Consider the following 15,169-nt stretch of genomic DNA (forward strand, 5'->3'; position numbering starts at 1 on the left):
TACGCCAGATGTATAAATGTACATAGTTATACCAGTCGATAGACTAGAGATGAGGCTCAGCAGTGTTAGTAGTAAACGCTAATGTTGCATTATCCTGTTTGTGAACAATATAAATATGTAATCATTATCATCAGTTATTTATATAGCGCCACTAATTCCGCAGCGCTGTACAGAGAACTCATTCACATCAGTCCCTGCCCCATTGGGGCTTACAGTCTAAATTCTCTAACACAGACTAGGGTCAATTTGTTAGCAGCCAATTAACCTATCAGTATGTTTTTGGAGTGTGGGAGAAAAATAAAATCACATGTCCCAAAAGACTGTGTACCCATGAACTAAGCTCTGTTAGCTGGAAACAGAGTAAGAAGATAACACAGGGACAGAGCAGAGGAAATCTGTCTAACCGGCTCAGCCACTTGTGTTTGCCAACAACTGTTGTATTTGTTAAACACTTCACTACTTTCCAAACACAGGGATTTCTTTCATCAGCAATTTGAGACCACAACAATTACATTGCAAATGGGTTGTCAGGTCAGCCGTTTACAGCAGAACACAAGTGAAGTACGCATGGAATTATGTCACATGCGACGCTGCATGATTGCATAGTAACACGTATTGTACATGCATGTAATATGCAGAAATAATTGAGACTTCTATATGTCCCATTTGTTCTTTCAGGACAATCCTGGTGTATGTAACTGAAATATTTGAAAAGAGAACCACGGTCAATATAAATGAAAAAAAATAAATATTTTCTCATTGCCTACTGGAATACAGTCTTTATTTCTTACCTTGATCCTTTAAAATGAGGTTTTCCAGGCTTCTGTCTCCGTGTATGACAGGAGTGACGCCACTTGTCTTTATTTGTTTTTAAATGAGAGGTTTGGTGGCATGTGTTTCAAGCTGCCTTCATCAACTGGTTCTGGAGGCTGCTCTCCCTCAAAGAACTAGCTGTCCCATCATGCCTTGCTCCAGTGCCTGGAGTTTCTCTACTCATCCAGGTTAAGGAGGAGGACACAGACAACAGCTCCTGCTAGACAGCAGGCAGAGCATAGTTGGCTGAGTGCTGGTATCCACCACAGAGACCATGATGTGAGTGGTATAGCCAGGCAAAAAGGATGTAATTAATATATTTAAAACATGATTATTGTTTGGGTGGTGTTATCCTTTAAGTAAGAATACTTATCCTAGAATTCCTATCTGCCAATGAAACTGGGGTCAGAGGCATGTTGTATGTTCCAATAAAAATTGAATATCAAAAGTGGTCCAGAATCCTAAATAAACAATTATAAATGTTCCAGTGACTGTTTTGGCGCAAAACAGTAGATGGATTGGGGGCCCATGGCACGAGGAACACCCAGGGTTCTGTTATTCACCAGTGATTGACAGAATCATTTGGAGTACAATCTTCTAATTATGTTGTAGCATTTGACACCCACAAGCAGTCAAGTAGAAATAAGCCAAATTGTGGCAACATTTCTTGCAAATTGGATTTTGCGGCGGAACAGAGCAGTTCACAGAGTTACATGGTTCCAGCGATACAATCTTTGAGTTTCGCTACTGTACTGTATTTGTACAGTTACACGTCGTGAAGTTATATAGTTTATTAATATTGAAAGGATGACGAAAATTCATCATGGTGGGTGATGTGATCGGTGTAGGACCGGGAACAATTAAGGCCAAATTCTGCTGGTGAAACATGCAAAATTAAACAAACAATTGCCACTGATTGGATGGCTGCGTCCCTTGAACTTCTGCTGTTCTGTTTGTTGGATAAGAGGGTATTTCTTCTGGTTAGCATGTCAAATAATTGTTACTCTACTCATTTCTTTGAGGAGATCTATCTAGATTGAAGAGTGCCATCTTTCCCAAAGTGTACTCCTCTCATGCCAAGTCTTAGACTAGTAAGTTAGACTCTGGTTTTATTTCTTATGTTATTTCTGAAACTTATTTGTGCAACTTATTTTGTATGTCTTGTTATTAACTGTTTTGTAATTAAGCCTTGGAAACATTTTTTGGATTAAATACATTTAATCTAGCATATTCTCCATGATTCTGTGAATTTACGAAGCCAAATGAGGCTCATGCTACATGTGTATGTGACTTTAGTGTCTAATATTAATAAGTGGTTTTGGTGAATGTAATGACTGCATAGTAAATCCTTTGTGGTGGCAGAAAAGGTGTATTCATGGGTAAGTGACCAAGGTAACTCCAGTCACGGCCAGCTGTTTCAGATTGCTGTACCTGAGACAGGCTGGGCGTTCGTGGGATGGGACATTGAAAGAAAACATTGGTTGTACCGATGTTTTAAGCATTGATTACAAAACATTGTTTAGTCCTAAACATTGGTTCTAGAATTTATTTTGTCTGCCTTGTGTGTCTCTGTTTTATTTCTGTACTGTTTTCCCTACTGTACAGTGCTGAGGAGCACTGTGGCACCTTACAAATCTACGATAATAATAATAATAATAATAATAATAATAATAATAATAATAATTAGGAATTTGGATGATGAACAGCACATAGTGCAGATTTTACTAAATACATTGCTTTATCTTTCTGTCTTCTGTGTTTTTCATTAAGACATTTACATCATCCAACCAGAGTTATTTTTTCCCCCCTTGAATACAACCCACTGATATTTACTGCAGGACGGTGCTATTTGATATCCCTGAGCAATGGAATGAAACTTCTAGCACATTTAAAAGATACAAGTTTTATAAAAACACAGATGAAAAAGTAATCATTGCTGATGTATAAACAAACTAGGATCCCTGAGATTAACTTTCCTAATAATTATCTTTAAACCAGACTTTGCTGCTTGTAACTAATTGATTCTCCTATTTCCCAGACACTACCATGACCTGTCTGATGGCCGGGGAGAAGCTAAGGTAAGCCTGTACAAGATACACAACGATAGCTAAATAGTTCGTGCAGGGTAACATGTAGACTAACTTTCCTGTCTGATCGTTCTGTGTTATCACCAAATGGATAATATAAATTAATGTAAACAGTCCTTAGTCAGCGCTCCTACCACCTAACAAATACTGAAGTAAATAATAATGTGGCGATGAATAAACAGCAACAAGCACAATTATAAAATGCAGAACAGTAAAATAAAAGGCAAATCAGTGAGGTGAATAATGACATGAACTCCATAGGCAAATGGAGGGGGGGGGGGAAGTTTCTAGTGCCTGGAAAACCCCCTCCAAACCTGGGGCACTGTATAATTGAGGTGGCTGGACCCTGCCCCCACTTCACACAGCTCTGCTTGAAAAGGGAGCACTGCGTGCACCTAACAGTAGTCCACGCAGCATTGCCCATGTATATTATGGGGATAGGAAGAGTTGGAGAGCAGCCAAGCACTGTCTAATATTATAGCCACGCCCCCATGCATGCTGGTCACGCCCACTGGCGGCGTGGTGTGGAAACCCCCTTATATAAATCCTGCGTTTGCCCCTGAATTCATCTGTAAAATTGAATGAAAAGCACAAAAGGAGAGAGCTAAAAGTGCAGTAGTCACAGAAGGTGGGATTCAGTGAAACAGATAAAGGCTGCATACTTCAACATAATAATTTTGAGACGGATCCGGACGTCTGTCCTGGATTTAAGTCTGTAGCATTCGAAGTGTGGAGTATAGAGGAGAACGGGCCAGTCGGTTGGTACCAGACCAAGTGATCCACCAGTCAGTGGCTATTAATGTTCCTGGGATTCCTCAGCTGTGGATATATGAAGAGGCTGATTCCCAAGAGGCAATATATTATTATCATCATCATCATCATCATCACCATTTATTTATATAGCGCCACTGATTCCGCAGCGCTGTACAGAGAACTCATTCACATCAGTCCCTGCCCCATTGGAACTTACAGTCTAAATTCCCTAACACACACACACACACACACACACACCGACAGAGACAGACTATGGTCAATTTTGATAGCATCCAATTAACCTACTAGTATGTTTTTGGAGTGTGGGAGGAAACCGGAGCACCCCGAGGAAACCCACGCAAACACGGGGAGAACTCACAAACTCCGCACAGATAAGGACATGGTCGGGAATTGAACTCATGACCCCAGCGCTGTGAGGCAGAAGTGCTAACCACTTAGCCACCGTGCTTTTATTTATATGGCGCAACAAAGGGTCCGCAGCGCCGTACATGGCATATAGAGAAAGCAGTGACCCATAACACCTAACACTTATACCTTCTGATGTTACTAAAGGTGTTCAGAGGTGTTAATGTGGATGTTAAGACAAACGCTTTTCTAACTTAAACAGGTTGCTGTTTATTTAAAGATGATAACACCAGATGAATGCAGGTACTCCCAGTTGCTTGTAGTACAGCAGTATTCAGCAGTTACTCACAGTTGCAGCAATCAGGCACTACAGATATATGCAGTACACACTTGTATATATGCTGGCGATGATGCGCTCTTATGTAGCTACGCAGGCTGGTTCTATTATATACAGCACAGCCGTTCAGTTTATTGTTACAGACTCCTCTAATATAGCCAGGGACAGTAGGGCGCCTCCGGTGACTGTTATGATGGCTTTTGGGGGACTTATATTATTTGTGGCACGAAGCTCTCTAAGCTGTGAATGTCCCCTTCAGTGTCTGGAAAATAAGTGAGGGGCGAAAAGCCAAACTTCCGGTTTCGGAGATCTGGGCATATGCAGTAGCGCAAATCGGACATTGGAGTCCTGCCTCACTTCCTGTTTTCCTCCTAGACCACCGGGGAAAGTATGGCAACCCAAAATTGGAGATGGAGCGTTAGCATTCCTATACACCAACAATAACATGATACATGAAGAACAAAATACAAAGACCAGACACACTCAATGAATAAAAATACAGGTAACACCGTAATGCAGATCAAATTATATGATGGACAGTGAGCGAGAGTGATGGTAGTAATCAGAGGGAAGTAGGTCTAAGTTTAAGAAAACAGGGCTAGGGAAGCAGGCCAAGAGGTACAGAGGGTGATGGAATATTAGAAGGAGAACACAAGGAAAGAGAGCTCTCGTGAGAGGTTACATCCTAAAGGAAATGGGGAGACACAAATAAGGTGGTACTGACAGGGCGTGAAAGCTGGTGGGCTTGTATAAAGAAATGAGTCTTAAGGGCACGCTTGAAGCCTTTGACGGTTGAGGCTAACCTGACGGAGAGTAGGAGCTCGTTCTACAGCTGGGGAGCAGCCCGGGGCAAAGTCCTGGAGGCAGATATGGGTAGAAGTGATCAGTGATCAGTAGTGAGGCAGAGGTCATTGGCAGAGCAGAAGGGGCGGCGAGGAGTGTAGGTAGAGATGAGGTTGGAGATGTAGTATATATCTCCTTGGTGTAAATTACTCATGACCGTTAGGGAATAGTGGGATTGTTTTTATTGCACGTGACAATTGTGAGTGTACTGAACTGTTTATCAAACACACAAGTGTACCTGGTAGTGAGCTCCACTAAAGGGCAACATGAGGGCACAAAAAAAGGTCCCATTAAAAGTAGAGGATCATTATCATCATCATCACCATTTACTTATATAACACCACTAATTCCACAGCGCTGTACAGAGAACTCACTCACATCAGTCCTGCCCCATTGGGGCTTACAGTCTAAATTCCCTAACATACGCACACACAGACAGACACACACACACAGATTAGGGTCAATTTGTTAGCAGCCAATTAACTTACCAGTATGTTTTTGGAGTGTGGGAGGAAACCGGAGCACTCGGAGGAAACCCACGCAAACACAGTGAGAACATACAAACTCCTCACAGATAAGTCCATGGTCAGAAATTGAACTCATGACCCCAGCGCTGTAAGGCAGAAGTGCTAACCACTAAGCCACGGTACTGCCCTGAGACCCAAAGGCCACTAGCTCTGAGCTGTAATATGTAAATCATACTTGCCAACTCTCCCGCAATGCCCGGGAGACTCCCGAATTCCGGGTAGGCCTCCCGGACTTCTCCTGCATCTCCCACTTCACAGATTTGAAGCCTCCATGATGCGATTCTCCAGGAATCGCATCATTTTGGCCTGCCCACCCCCTGTTAAAATTACGCAATTGCGTCATTACATCACAGGGGGCAGGGCCAAAATTATGCGATTCGTGGAGCCCCGCCCCCTCACGCCCACCTCTATTCCGAGAAATCCCGGAGGCCAGTCTTTAAAGGTTGGCAACCATGATGTAAATCCTTCTGTTGAGTGGAAATGTGTACGACAAGGAATGCGCTTATCTCATTTCAGTGATCTGTCTCAAATCAGTGGTGGAATCCACTCTCAGATCCGCCAAGTTGTCACACATCAGATGCACAGTTGCACTATGATCATGATCAGTGGAGAGAGTGGAATAGATGTGTGTGTACACGGACCTATAAAAACATAGGCAGTTTAGCACGTATAAATGCACTGTGCTATAGAGACTGTCCTCTTCATAGATACTGCAACCTATCTCAAGAAGTTGAACCATTTATGAAACAAATAGAAAAACATCTATTTCCATGTGAATACCATATCGTCCTGATTACACGTATGACATTTTTATTTCTATATTCGTCATAGTGACGAATTACTTTTTTTCCTACCAGATTTTAAATAATTTAACTAAACATTCACATAATAAATTACGTATAAACGTAATCCACTACCACCAATTATCCAAATAGGTAGTGTTTTCTGTTTTAACCAATCACACAGGAAGATAAAATAGGTTGATTGAAAGTATATATTTTAATCTGCATATTCAAAATGTTATCACTAGAGGGAGCTCTTGTAATGTATAAAGGATTGAAATAAAAAATAGAAGTGAAATATTAAGCTTTCTACTGTTCAAGGTTGAACCGTCCAGGACCGCTATGTCCAATAGTCAACTCCTGTGGATTCCAGAATTACAAAAATAGCATTTTCTACCCAGTTAATCATACAAATTAAATTTAACATGACCATCATTTTTCATCTCACGAGTGCCAGCCTAGCAGGGAAAACACTACATACACATTTCCTAGTGGTTGTTGTGTGTGCACCGGCCTTCATATAAATAATCGGGGTGGTATATGAACCCACCAAGCGTCAGATATCCATGTTATAAGCTATTATGCTATAAAAATAAATGGTAATAATAATAATAATTATGCTGAATGATATAATACTTTTGTGCAAAGGGAGCGTATCTGCAAACATGGGCCATTTAAATGTCAAGCTATGCCTCCAGTTCTCCAAAACCATGTAGATATAACCTTTCAGCATGAGAGGCTATAACAACGTCTTGTAGTAGTTTTAAGAACTACACCTCTTACCCGGAGTGTATTTGATTCTGGATAAAAGGATTACGGAACTCACCTACTGGTGAGAGAAGGTATCGCATGCGATGAATTGAATAGCCAGTGGGTCCCAAACTTTATAAGTTTGAGGCACCCTTAGGGTCTCCATAACTTTTTCAAGGCACCCCTAAGCCAAAATAATTACCAGGTAGTCCCCTGCCTTGATAAATCAGGCTCTGTGAGATCCCGTGGTACCCCAGGGAGCTGCACAGTTTGGGAACCACTAGAATAGGCTTTCATTTCAGCCACGATTTATCAATGGATAGAGGCTTTGCACATGAAAAGCCTACTTCTCCCCATGCTAAAGCCAAATGCAATTAAATGGAAAAATGAGAAAACTTTTTACTTTTAAACAGGAGCACAGTTTTTTCCCCTGTGAAAAGGGTGGATTTTAAAACCCCCTTAGTCTACTAGCCCACCTCACTATAACACAGGTGCAATGTTACGCTTTTTTTCAATCTTGTTATAAAGAAGCTATAAGTATGTAAATACCCTGTTATATTAATTATTTATATTGGAGGACTCTTGCTTGCACTCATGAGATCTATAAAGACTGAAACAGGCTATCTACAAGTTAGATTTATGCGTAACTGGTTTATCAATCCTAGTACGATAGAACATGTATCCATTACTGATACATGTTCTATCGTACTCTGTACCCTTCCAAATAATGTATTACATGTTTTGTTGTACCCTTGAAGGGCATACAAAAGGTTATCTCCAAGCTCCAGAGGTATACGGTCTATAGTAAAAGTAAAAATTGTTTTGACGAGTTAAAACTCTCTCTTATGGTAACCTGTTTAGATCTACAGACAGCGTGGTCATACACCAAGGGGGACTTACATTACAGAGCAATGAAATGTGGTACTGAGATCCTGCATATAAAATCTTTAAGGTGATAGTTTGTTATACTATCAAAGGGTGGAACTGTCGAAGTCGTATAATTGGATGAACGAAAGTATATTGGTCAATATTGTTTTACCATGCAATTGCGATCAGTATGCCACGTAACATGTGGCATGGCGCGATCACACGGTAAAATACGCACGCACACACTCGCACTCTCACATTTAGTTATTTATATATTTCATATAATGGTTCCATTCCCCAGTGATTTATGAGCAGATGGTATTTAAAGTTATAGTTATATATATTTTAAGGTTATATGTACACTTTAGTGATATTTAAGGTTCAGGTTGCAGGAACTATGTCATGTTTAGTATCATTTTAATGCCCTTTTCCTCAGCAGTTGTCCGGTTCATTTGCCGAAGGAATGGCACATTGCATACTCTAGTTAGCGATGTTAGGGAATAAATGTTTAAAGTGATACAGACTGTAAAATGCAAATAGACTAGTTGAAACTGGATTATTGGCAGGAAAGTCGGAGCACATCCCCTGGATAAATGACCCCCACCTTTGGATATTTTGGTTTGAACTGGCCTATGACCTGCAGTACACTAGACCTTCCTGAAGCCTGGACCAATAGAAGCAAGCCACATCATCTGCATTGTTTTCTCTGTAACACTGAGTGTATATAATACAGCTTTGCTGGCACTGGCTTCAGTCATTCTCTGACCACAGTATTCTGGAGTGAAGTACTGTAGCTGGTACCAGCGGAGCGCAGCTAGCGCAGGCGGGCACAGCAGTATGTATGTATCTTTGATATCGACTGTACTGTATTATAATTATGTATTGAATTGCTAAAACTTTTGCATCTGCTAAATAAATTATTTGTGCTTTGGAAACACAAGAAATCGCTTAGACAATGCTTATTGGAAAACGACAGAATTACTTTAATACTAGAGACTGAAGTGTCTTTTACATTTCTGTCTCCATTACTGAAGTCAGTCTTTGATTAAATCTTGGTCTCCATAAAAATGGCCACCTCCATAGGCATCAATACATGGACATAGGACACAATTTCTGAACTGTGTCATCATGCCACAGATGGCGAAGCCAACCACGTCTTGTACTGGCTCAGCATCAGGGAGAATTCTCAGGGAGTGAGGGAGATCACCCCTATTTCAGGGAGTCTCCCTGATATTCAGGGAGAGTTGGCAAGTATGATCTACAGCGAGTTTACTAACGACTGAATGTCCGATCGCTCGGGTGATTCATGCGTACACACTACACACGTTTTAAACGATTAAGGAAAGACGGACCATCCGGGCAGGGACTTTTCACAGCCATATTGTCGTGTTAAAAGATTTGTATTTCATACACACTGAAACAACCTAGACTCAACCTCTCATATGCCCCTGCACTGGACAGCTACTATTGCTTTACCGTTATAAGCCCCTAATTACCAATTGAGTGACGTGCGGGCACCGCACCACGTGGGAAAGGTAAAGACATCAGAAATTTACATATGCCCCCATAGGAGTCGCAGCTCGAGGAACTATCGGCAGTTGGTCGTGGATCGATCGTAAGTTTATACACACTACATGATCGTAAGATGATTGGAACAAGATTACTAAACAGACCCACCAACCAAATGAACTGACAATTGGCACTTTGGGGCGACTTTCGACCATCGTGTAATTCAGAGGCAAACGCAGGATTTGCAGAGGGGGGTTTCCACACCACTCCGCCAGTGGGTGTGACCACCACACATGGGGACGGGCTATAATTTTAGAGAGTGCTTGGCTGCTCTCAAGCTCTACCTATCCCCATAATATACATGGGCAATGCTGCGTGCACTACTGTTAGGTGCAGGCAGCTCTCTCTTTTCGAGCAGAGCCGTGTGAAGCAGTGGCAGGGTCTAGCCACCTCAATTATACAGTGCCCCAGGGTTGGAGGGGGTTTTCCAGGCACTAGAAAACCCTCCCCCTCGGTTTGCCTATATAATTATACACACTGAGCCGACATCCAAACAAATGGTCGTATGTCGGCTGTTTGCACAATGATTGGACGAAAAAGCTCCAGTGCCTAGCTCCCACAGTGCTTTTCAGTTTTTTTAAAAATATTCAGTGTAGTATTTCTTGGGGTGTTAAGGAGACACAGTGGATAATTGTTGCCTCGAAGTGCTGAGGTCATAGGTTCAATTACGAGTTTGTACGTTGTATGATTTCTGCTTTATAAATAATAATACTACTAATAATATTACTAATAATAATGGTTGTAAAACAAACTTGTGATTATATCGCTGTTCATGGCTTCAGAAATTCAATGACCACCTTCTCTGGGTTATCTAAAATAACAGAAAATATATTCTGATCAAATTGAAATAAATATTTGTGATTGCCTTCCACGAACATCAATTTAGCTATTAAAGCTGCAGAGACATTACGTTTAATTTTGTTCTCTTTCAGATTTCTTATAACTCGAGGTCAAGAGACCAGTTGCTAAACTACAAAATTGCTGCCGAGTCTGCGCAGAGCGAGCACGCTGCCTTGTTGGTAAAGAACACCAGCTTGCTGGCTGAGGTGCAGTCCTTACCTTTATTACTGAAATCAATTAGAGTTTTCCACAAACACACTTATGTTTAATACTAAGCTTTTTCCCCTCCCCGGTATTTGAATGGAAGGGGTCTAGTGTGCTGCACAGGTGCTGTTCAGAAGATACTTATCCCCACCCCAATCCCTCTCTGTCATCCCATTGTCCTGCTATCAATTGTACAATTTAGAAATTCCACACTTCGGACACATATAGGTGTATTTATGAAAATTAGTGCACAGGAAAACTGTGCCGGCATCGACCAATCAGATGTTAGCTTTGATTTTCTAAGCTGCACTTCAGATCTGATAACTAGAATCTGATTGGTTCCTGTGCAGTAGTTTTCAGACCTGTGCTCAATTATAGCTTGATGTGTATCCTGTTTGACAAGTGGGCAGTGATTAGTCAGTGATTTCAACACAATAAAAGCCCATCTGTGTGGCTTATGATATATGTCTGTGTCTTTTCTTGGGAAAAATATCAGCCTTCCTATTTCTGTAATGTTTCTGTCCTTTTAAGAACATTGCTTAAGTTTCATATTTACTGGACATGTCGGGCAAGTATCAAGTTTCGTCATATGTCATATGGGTCAGTAAAGTCCATTGTAGTAGTTGTACCTTCATTATCTTGACTGTCAGTTTCCTTTTTTGCCCACGTTTTGTTGTTTTCCAATTGTTACATAGAAACATAGAATTTGACGGCAGATAAGAACTGTTTGGGCCATCTAGTCTGCTGATTTTTTAACCTATGTTAACCTGAAACCCTATTTGAGCCTTAGTTCTTTCTACAGATATCCTTGGGCCCGATTCATTAAGGATCTTAAATGAAGAGGTATCTTATTTCAGTCTCCTGGACAAAACCATGTTACAATGCAAGGGGTGCAAATTAGTATTCTGTTTTGCACATAAGTTAAATACTGACTGTTTTTTCATGTAGCACACAAATATCAACTTTAAATTTCAGTGTACAAATAAGCTATCAAGTATTTGTGTGCTACACGAAAAAACAGTCAGTATTTAACTTATGTGCAAAACAGAAAACTAGTTTGCACCCCTTGCATTGTAACATGGTTTTGTCCAGGAGACTGAAATAAGATACCTCTTCATTTAAGATCCTTAATGAATCAGGTCCCTTATGTCTATCCTAAGTAGGTTTAAATTGCTCTTGTGTATATAAATGGTAATTGTGGCGTCATGTCTCATATACCTCACATCATATTGATATCGCGGACACTCCTGCAGCCTCCAATCTTTGTATTGTGCATTGGACAGAACTGGCGGACTAAGTCTTGGTGTGTAGAAAGGAGATCGACTAGGATTAAATGCAGAATGTGAGATGCGCCAAGCGGGATAGTACTGCTCATAATAGGTGTAATTTCCAGCAATAAGAAATTGTACCTGACCTTTTACTAGTCACAAAGCAAAGACACTTCTACTATGTCAAGAGAATTCAATGTGTCATTTTTGCTTCCACTCCGAAACGCGTAGCTCATAGTGTAATGTCCCTTCTTCCCCAAACAATAATACAATACTAGAAATTACATGTTGTCAGATTGTACATCCACCACCTTCCACTCATAAATTACACACACACATATATATATATATATATATATATATATATATATATATATATATATTTATATATATATATATATATATTTAAAATGTATATTTAATAAATTATTCCATATAGTCACAATGTTTTATAGTGAAGTTTATTAGAATATTATAAGTAGATCTATATATTTGTTGGAGCACACAAGAACACAGTTGTAGCATACTTGTATTACCGTATCTATACCATACGTTCTTTTGTGAAATTTGTTTGTCCTATTGTAAAGTATTTCTTCACCAATTAAGCACTGATTAGAAGCATATATTTTTCCCACATTCACCTCCATCAGCGCTGATACCCCTTACCCCACAAATGAAATACTTTGCCAGCCCCAATAAACCAGCCCTCCTCCTATAGGTGTCTATAGGTTATTAGATAGCAATATAGAAGACTTTCTATCAGCTTGCCGAGTCACTTATGTGAGGTGAAACAAATATCCGGTCTTGGGATTCCAGTTACACTTTTTGCAAAAATTCAAAATATGGGGAAAAAATGTAAAAACATTAAAAATGTAAAAGCAGATTTTTTCATAAAGTTAAATTATGAAAAATTCTTTATTTACACAATTAGGATTTTTGTTTTCTTGTTCTGACTCCAGATAGAGGTAAAAAAAAACACTTATACAAATTAGAGCAGACTTGGCCACTTCCCTTGGGGAATTTTCTGCCAATGAAACTGATATTGTCCCTTTATTTTACATACAGTAAATTACAATGTATCATCTATTTATATAGCGCCACTAATTCCGCAGCGCTGCACAGAGAACTCACTCACATCAGTCCCTGCCCCATTGGGACTTACAGTCTAAATCCTTAACATACACACACACATTGAAAGAGACTAAGGTAAATTTAATAGCAGCCAATTAACCTACTAGTATGTTTTTGGAGTGTGGGAGGAAAGCGGAGCACCCGGAGGAAACCCATGCAAACACGGGGAGAACATACAAACTCCACACAGATAAGGCCATGGTCGGGAATTGAACTCATGACCCCAGTGCTGTGAGGCAGAAGTGCTAACCACTTAGCCACCGTGCTGCCCTATTCCACTTTGTTTGGTGTTATGCATGTTGTATGCCATTGTTTCTCAAAAATGTACTCTTCACTTTTACAATGATATACTTATTAGCATGATAAATATGACTACAAACAATACATTCAAACCCTTAGACAGTCAAAGACTGAATATTAAACACCCAAATTCTTGACCTACTGAGCATACCTCAATATTCAGCACATTCAGTTATTCCACAATGAATACAGGGTGATTACAAGGTGAATGAATATGTAGCATAATATACAGTCTTGCCAGGCGCATTCTTTTTCCTGGTACCACTCTGCTTTAGTTGTTGGATGTGTTCATTTGTATCTGTCCAGATGCGTTAATTATTACGTGTTGAAGATGAGTATATGATGTCATGTTTGGCAGGTATTAAGTCCCGTGTCTGCAGTGTTCCCGTAAACAGATTAAAAGCCAATCAACCCTGGAAACTGTTTTGGAATGTTGGCAAGTACTGCACAATGGGGGGAGCAGAAATTTGAAGGTCATATGATCCATTTGCAATACATAATTGCTTTAGAGCAGCACTTTGGACCAACTTGTTGTTTTTAGGTGAATAAAGGCTATTTCACATACTTCTTGGGTGTTGATCAGTCTCCTTCAGTTTAGAAGGTAGAACTTAAAAGCTCATGTCCTGCATAAGTGGAGTGGGACCATGTCTGCAAATATTTGTTCACTTAGGAATGTGCAGTTTTTTACTTCTTTAATCTATTTGCTTTCTCATAAAAATGCTGTCAGTCTACACATTTATTTTCGTCACACCACAATGGTGCTTTCAGGTCTTATGTATTGTGCTTCTGCCTTGTATATTATTAGTAAATGGCCTATGGTATTAGTTCTTGATACCAGAGGTTGCAGTCTATCGGAATAGAATAGAATAATATATTAGACTGAATAATGATCTTATTGATATTTTAACAATATTTTGCAGGGAAAGTAAAGAGGAAGTATTCATAGTTATTTCATTTCAATACTTGAAGCCACCGGAAAAGGGTAACACTCAGGTGTAAATATTTAACCAAATGCCAATAAATGGTATTTACACTGCACAATCTGAACATTTGCACTTTTATAAATGACCCAAAAACAAAAAACAGTCCAAATAAAGCTCAGTACCCAATTGTTTTATATTCATTTCTCAGGAAGAGCCACAACTCCAAAACGGCAATATTGCTAAATGTGTTTAACACATTCCATGTGGATTCCCTTAATGTGGTTTCTATATACAGCTTTATACATTAGCTTTATATCCACAGTGATGTCTGGCTCACCCCGCTGGTCATGTGATTACATACAGTCCTTTGTGTCTCACAATAAATAGGTCCAAAACTTTATATCATGATGTGGCGGTATACGGCAGATGTCAACTTGATGATGACGATAATTGCCATCTTAATGTATATTTTAATAATAAATAAGTGTAACAACGCCTCCCCTGCCCATATACACACCTTAAAAGTGATTTAAGTACCAGTGCACATAGCCTGGGCTGGTTGCCACTAACGCCAGGACACAGACCGCGTGGATTTACCCCCGCAAAACCCACAAGCAGCACCAGGCTATGACAATCTGGGCTGGTCAAGCAATAACAGGGACACCCGTAGAGTGGGGTCCTCCTGTCATTGTGGGCCTGTTCAGTTCGGAATGAATGCCTTGCGGAAATTGGGGCAAAAAAACAGCCCTGTGCTGATAGCACTGGGGCTTCTCTCAACACCCCTGTGCAGTGTTGGGGTAATAAAGTTT

Source organism: Mixophyes fleayi, chromosome 12 (genome assembly GCF_038048845.1).
Source record: "Mixophyes fleayi isolate aMixFle1 chromosome 12, aMixFle1.hap1, whole genome shotgun sequence".
NCBI classification, from domain to species: Eukaryota; Metazoa; Chordata; class Amphibia; order Anura; family Limnodynastidae; genus Mixophyes; species Mixophyes fleayi.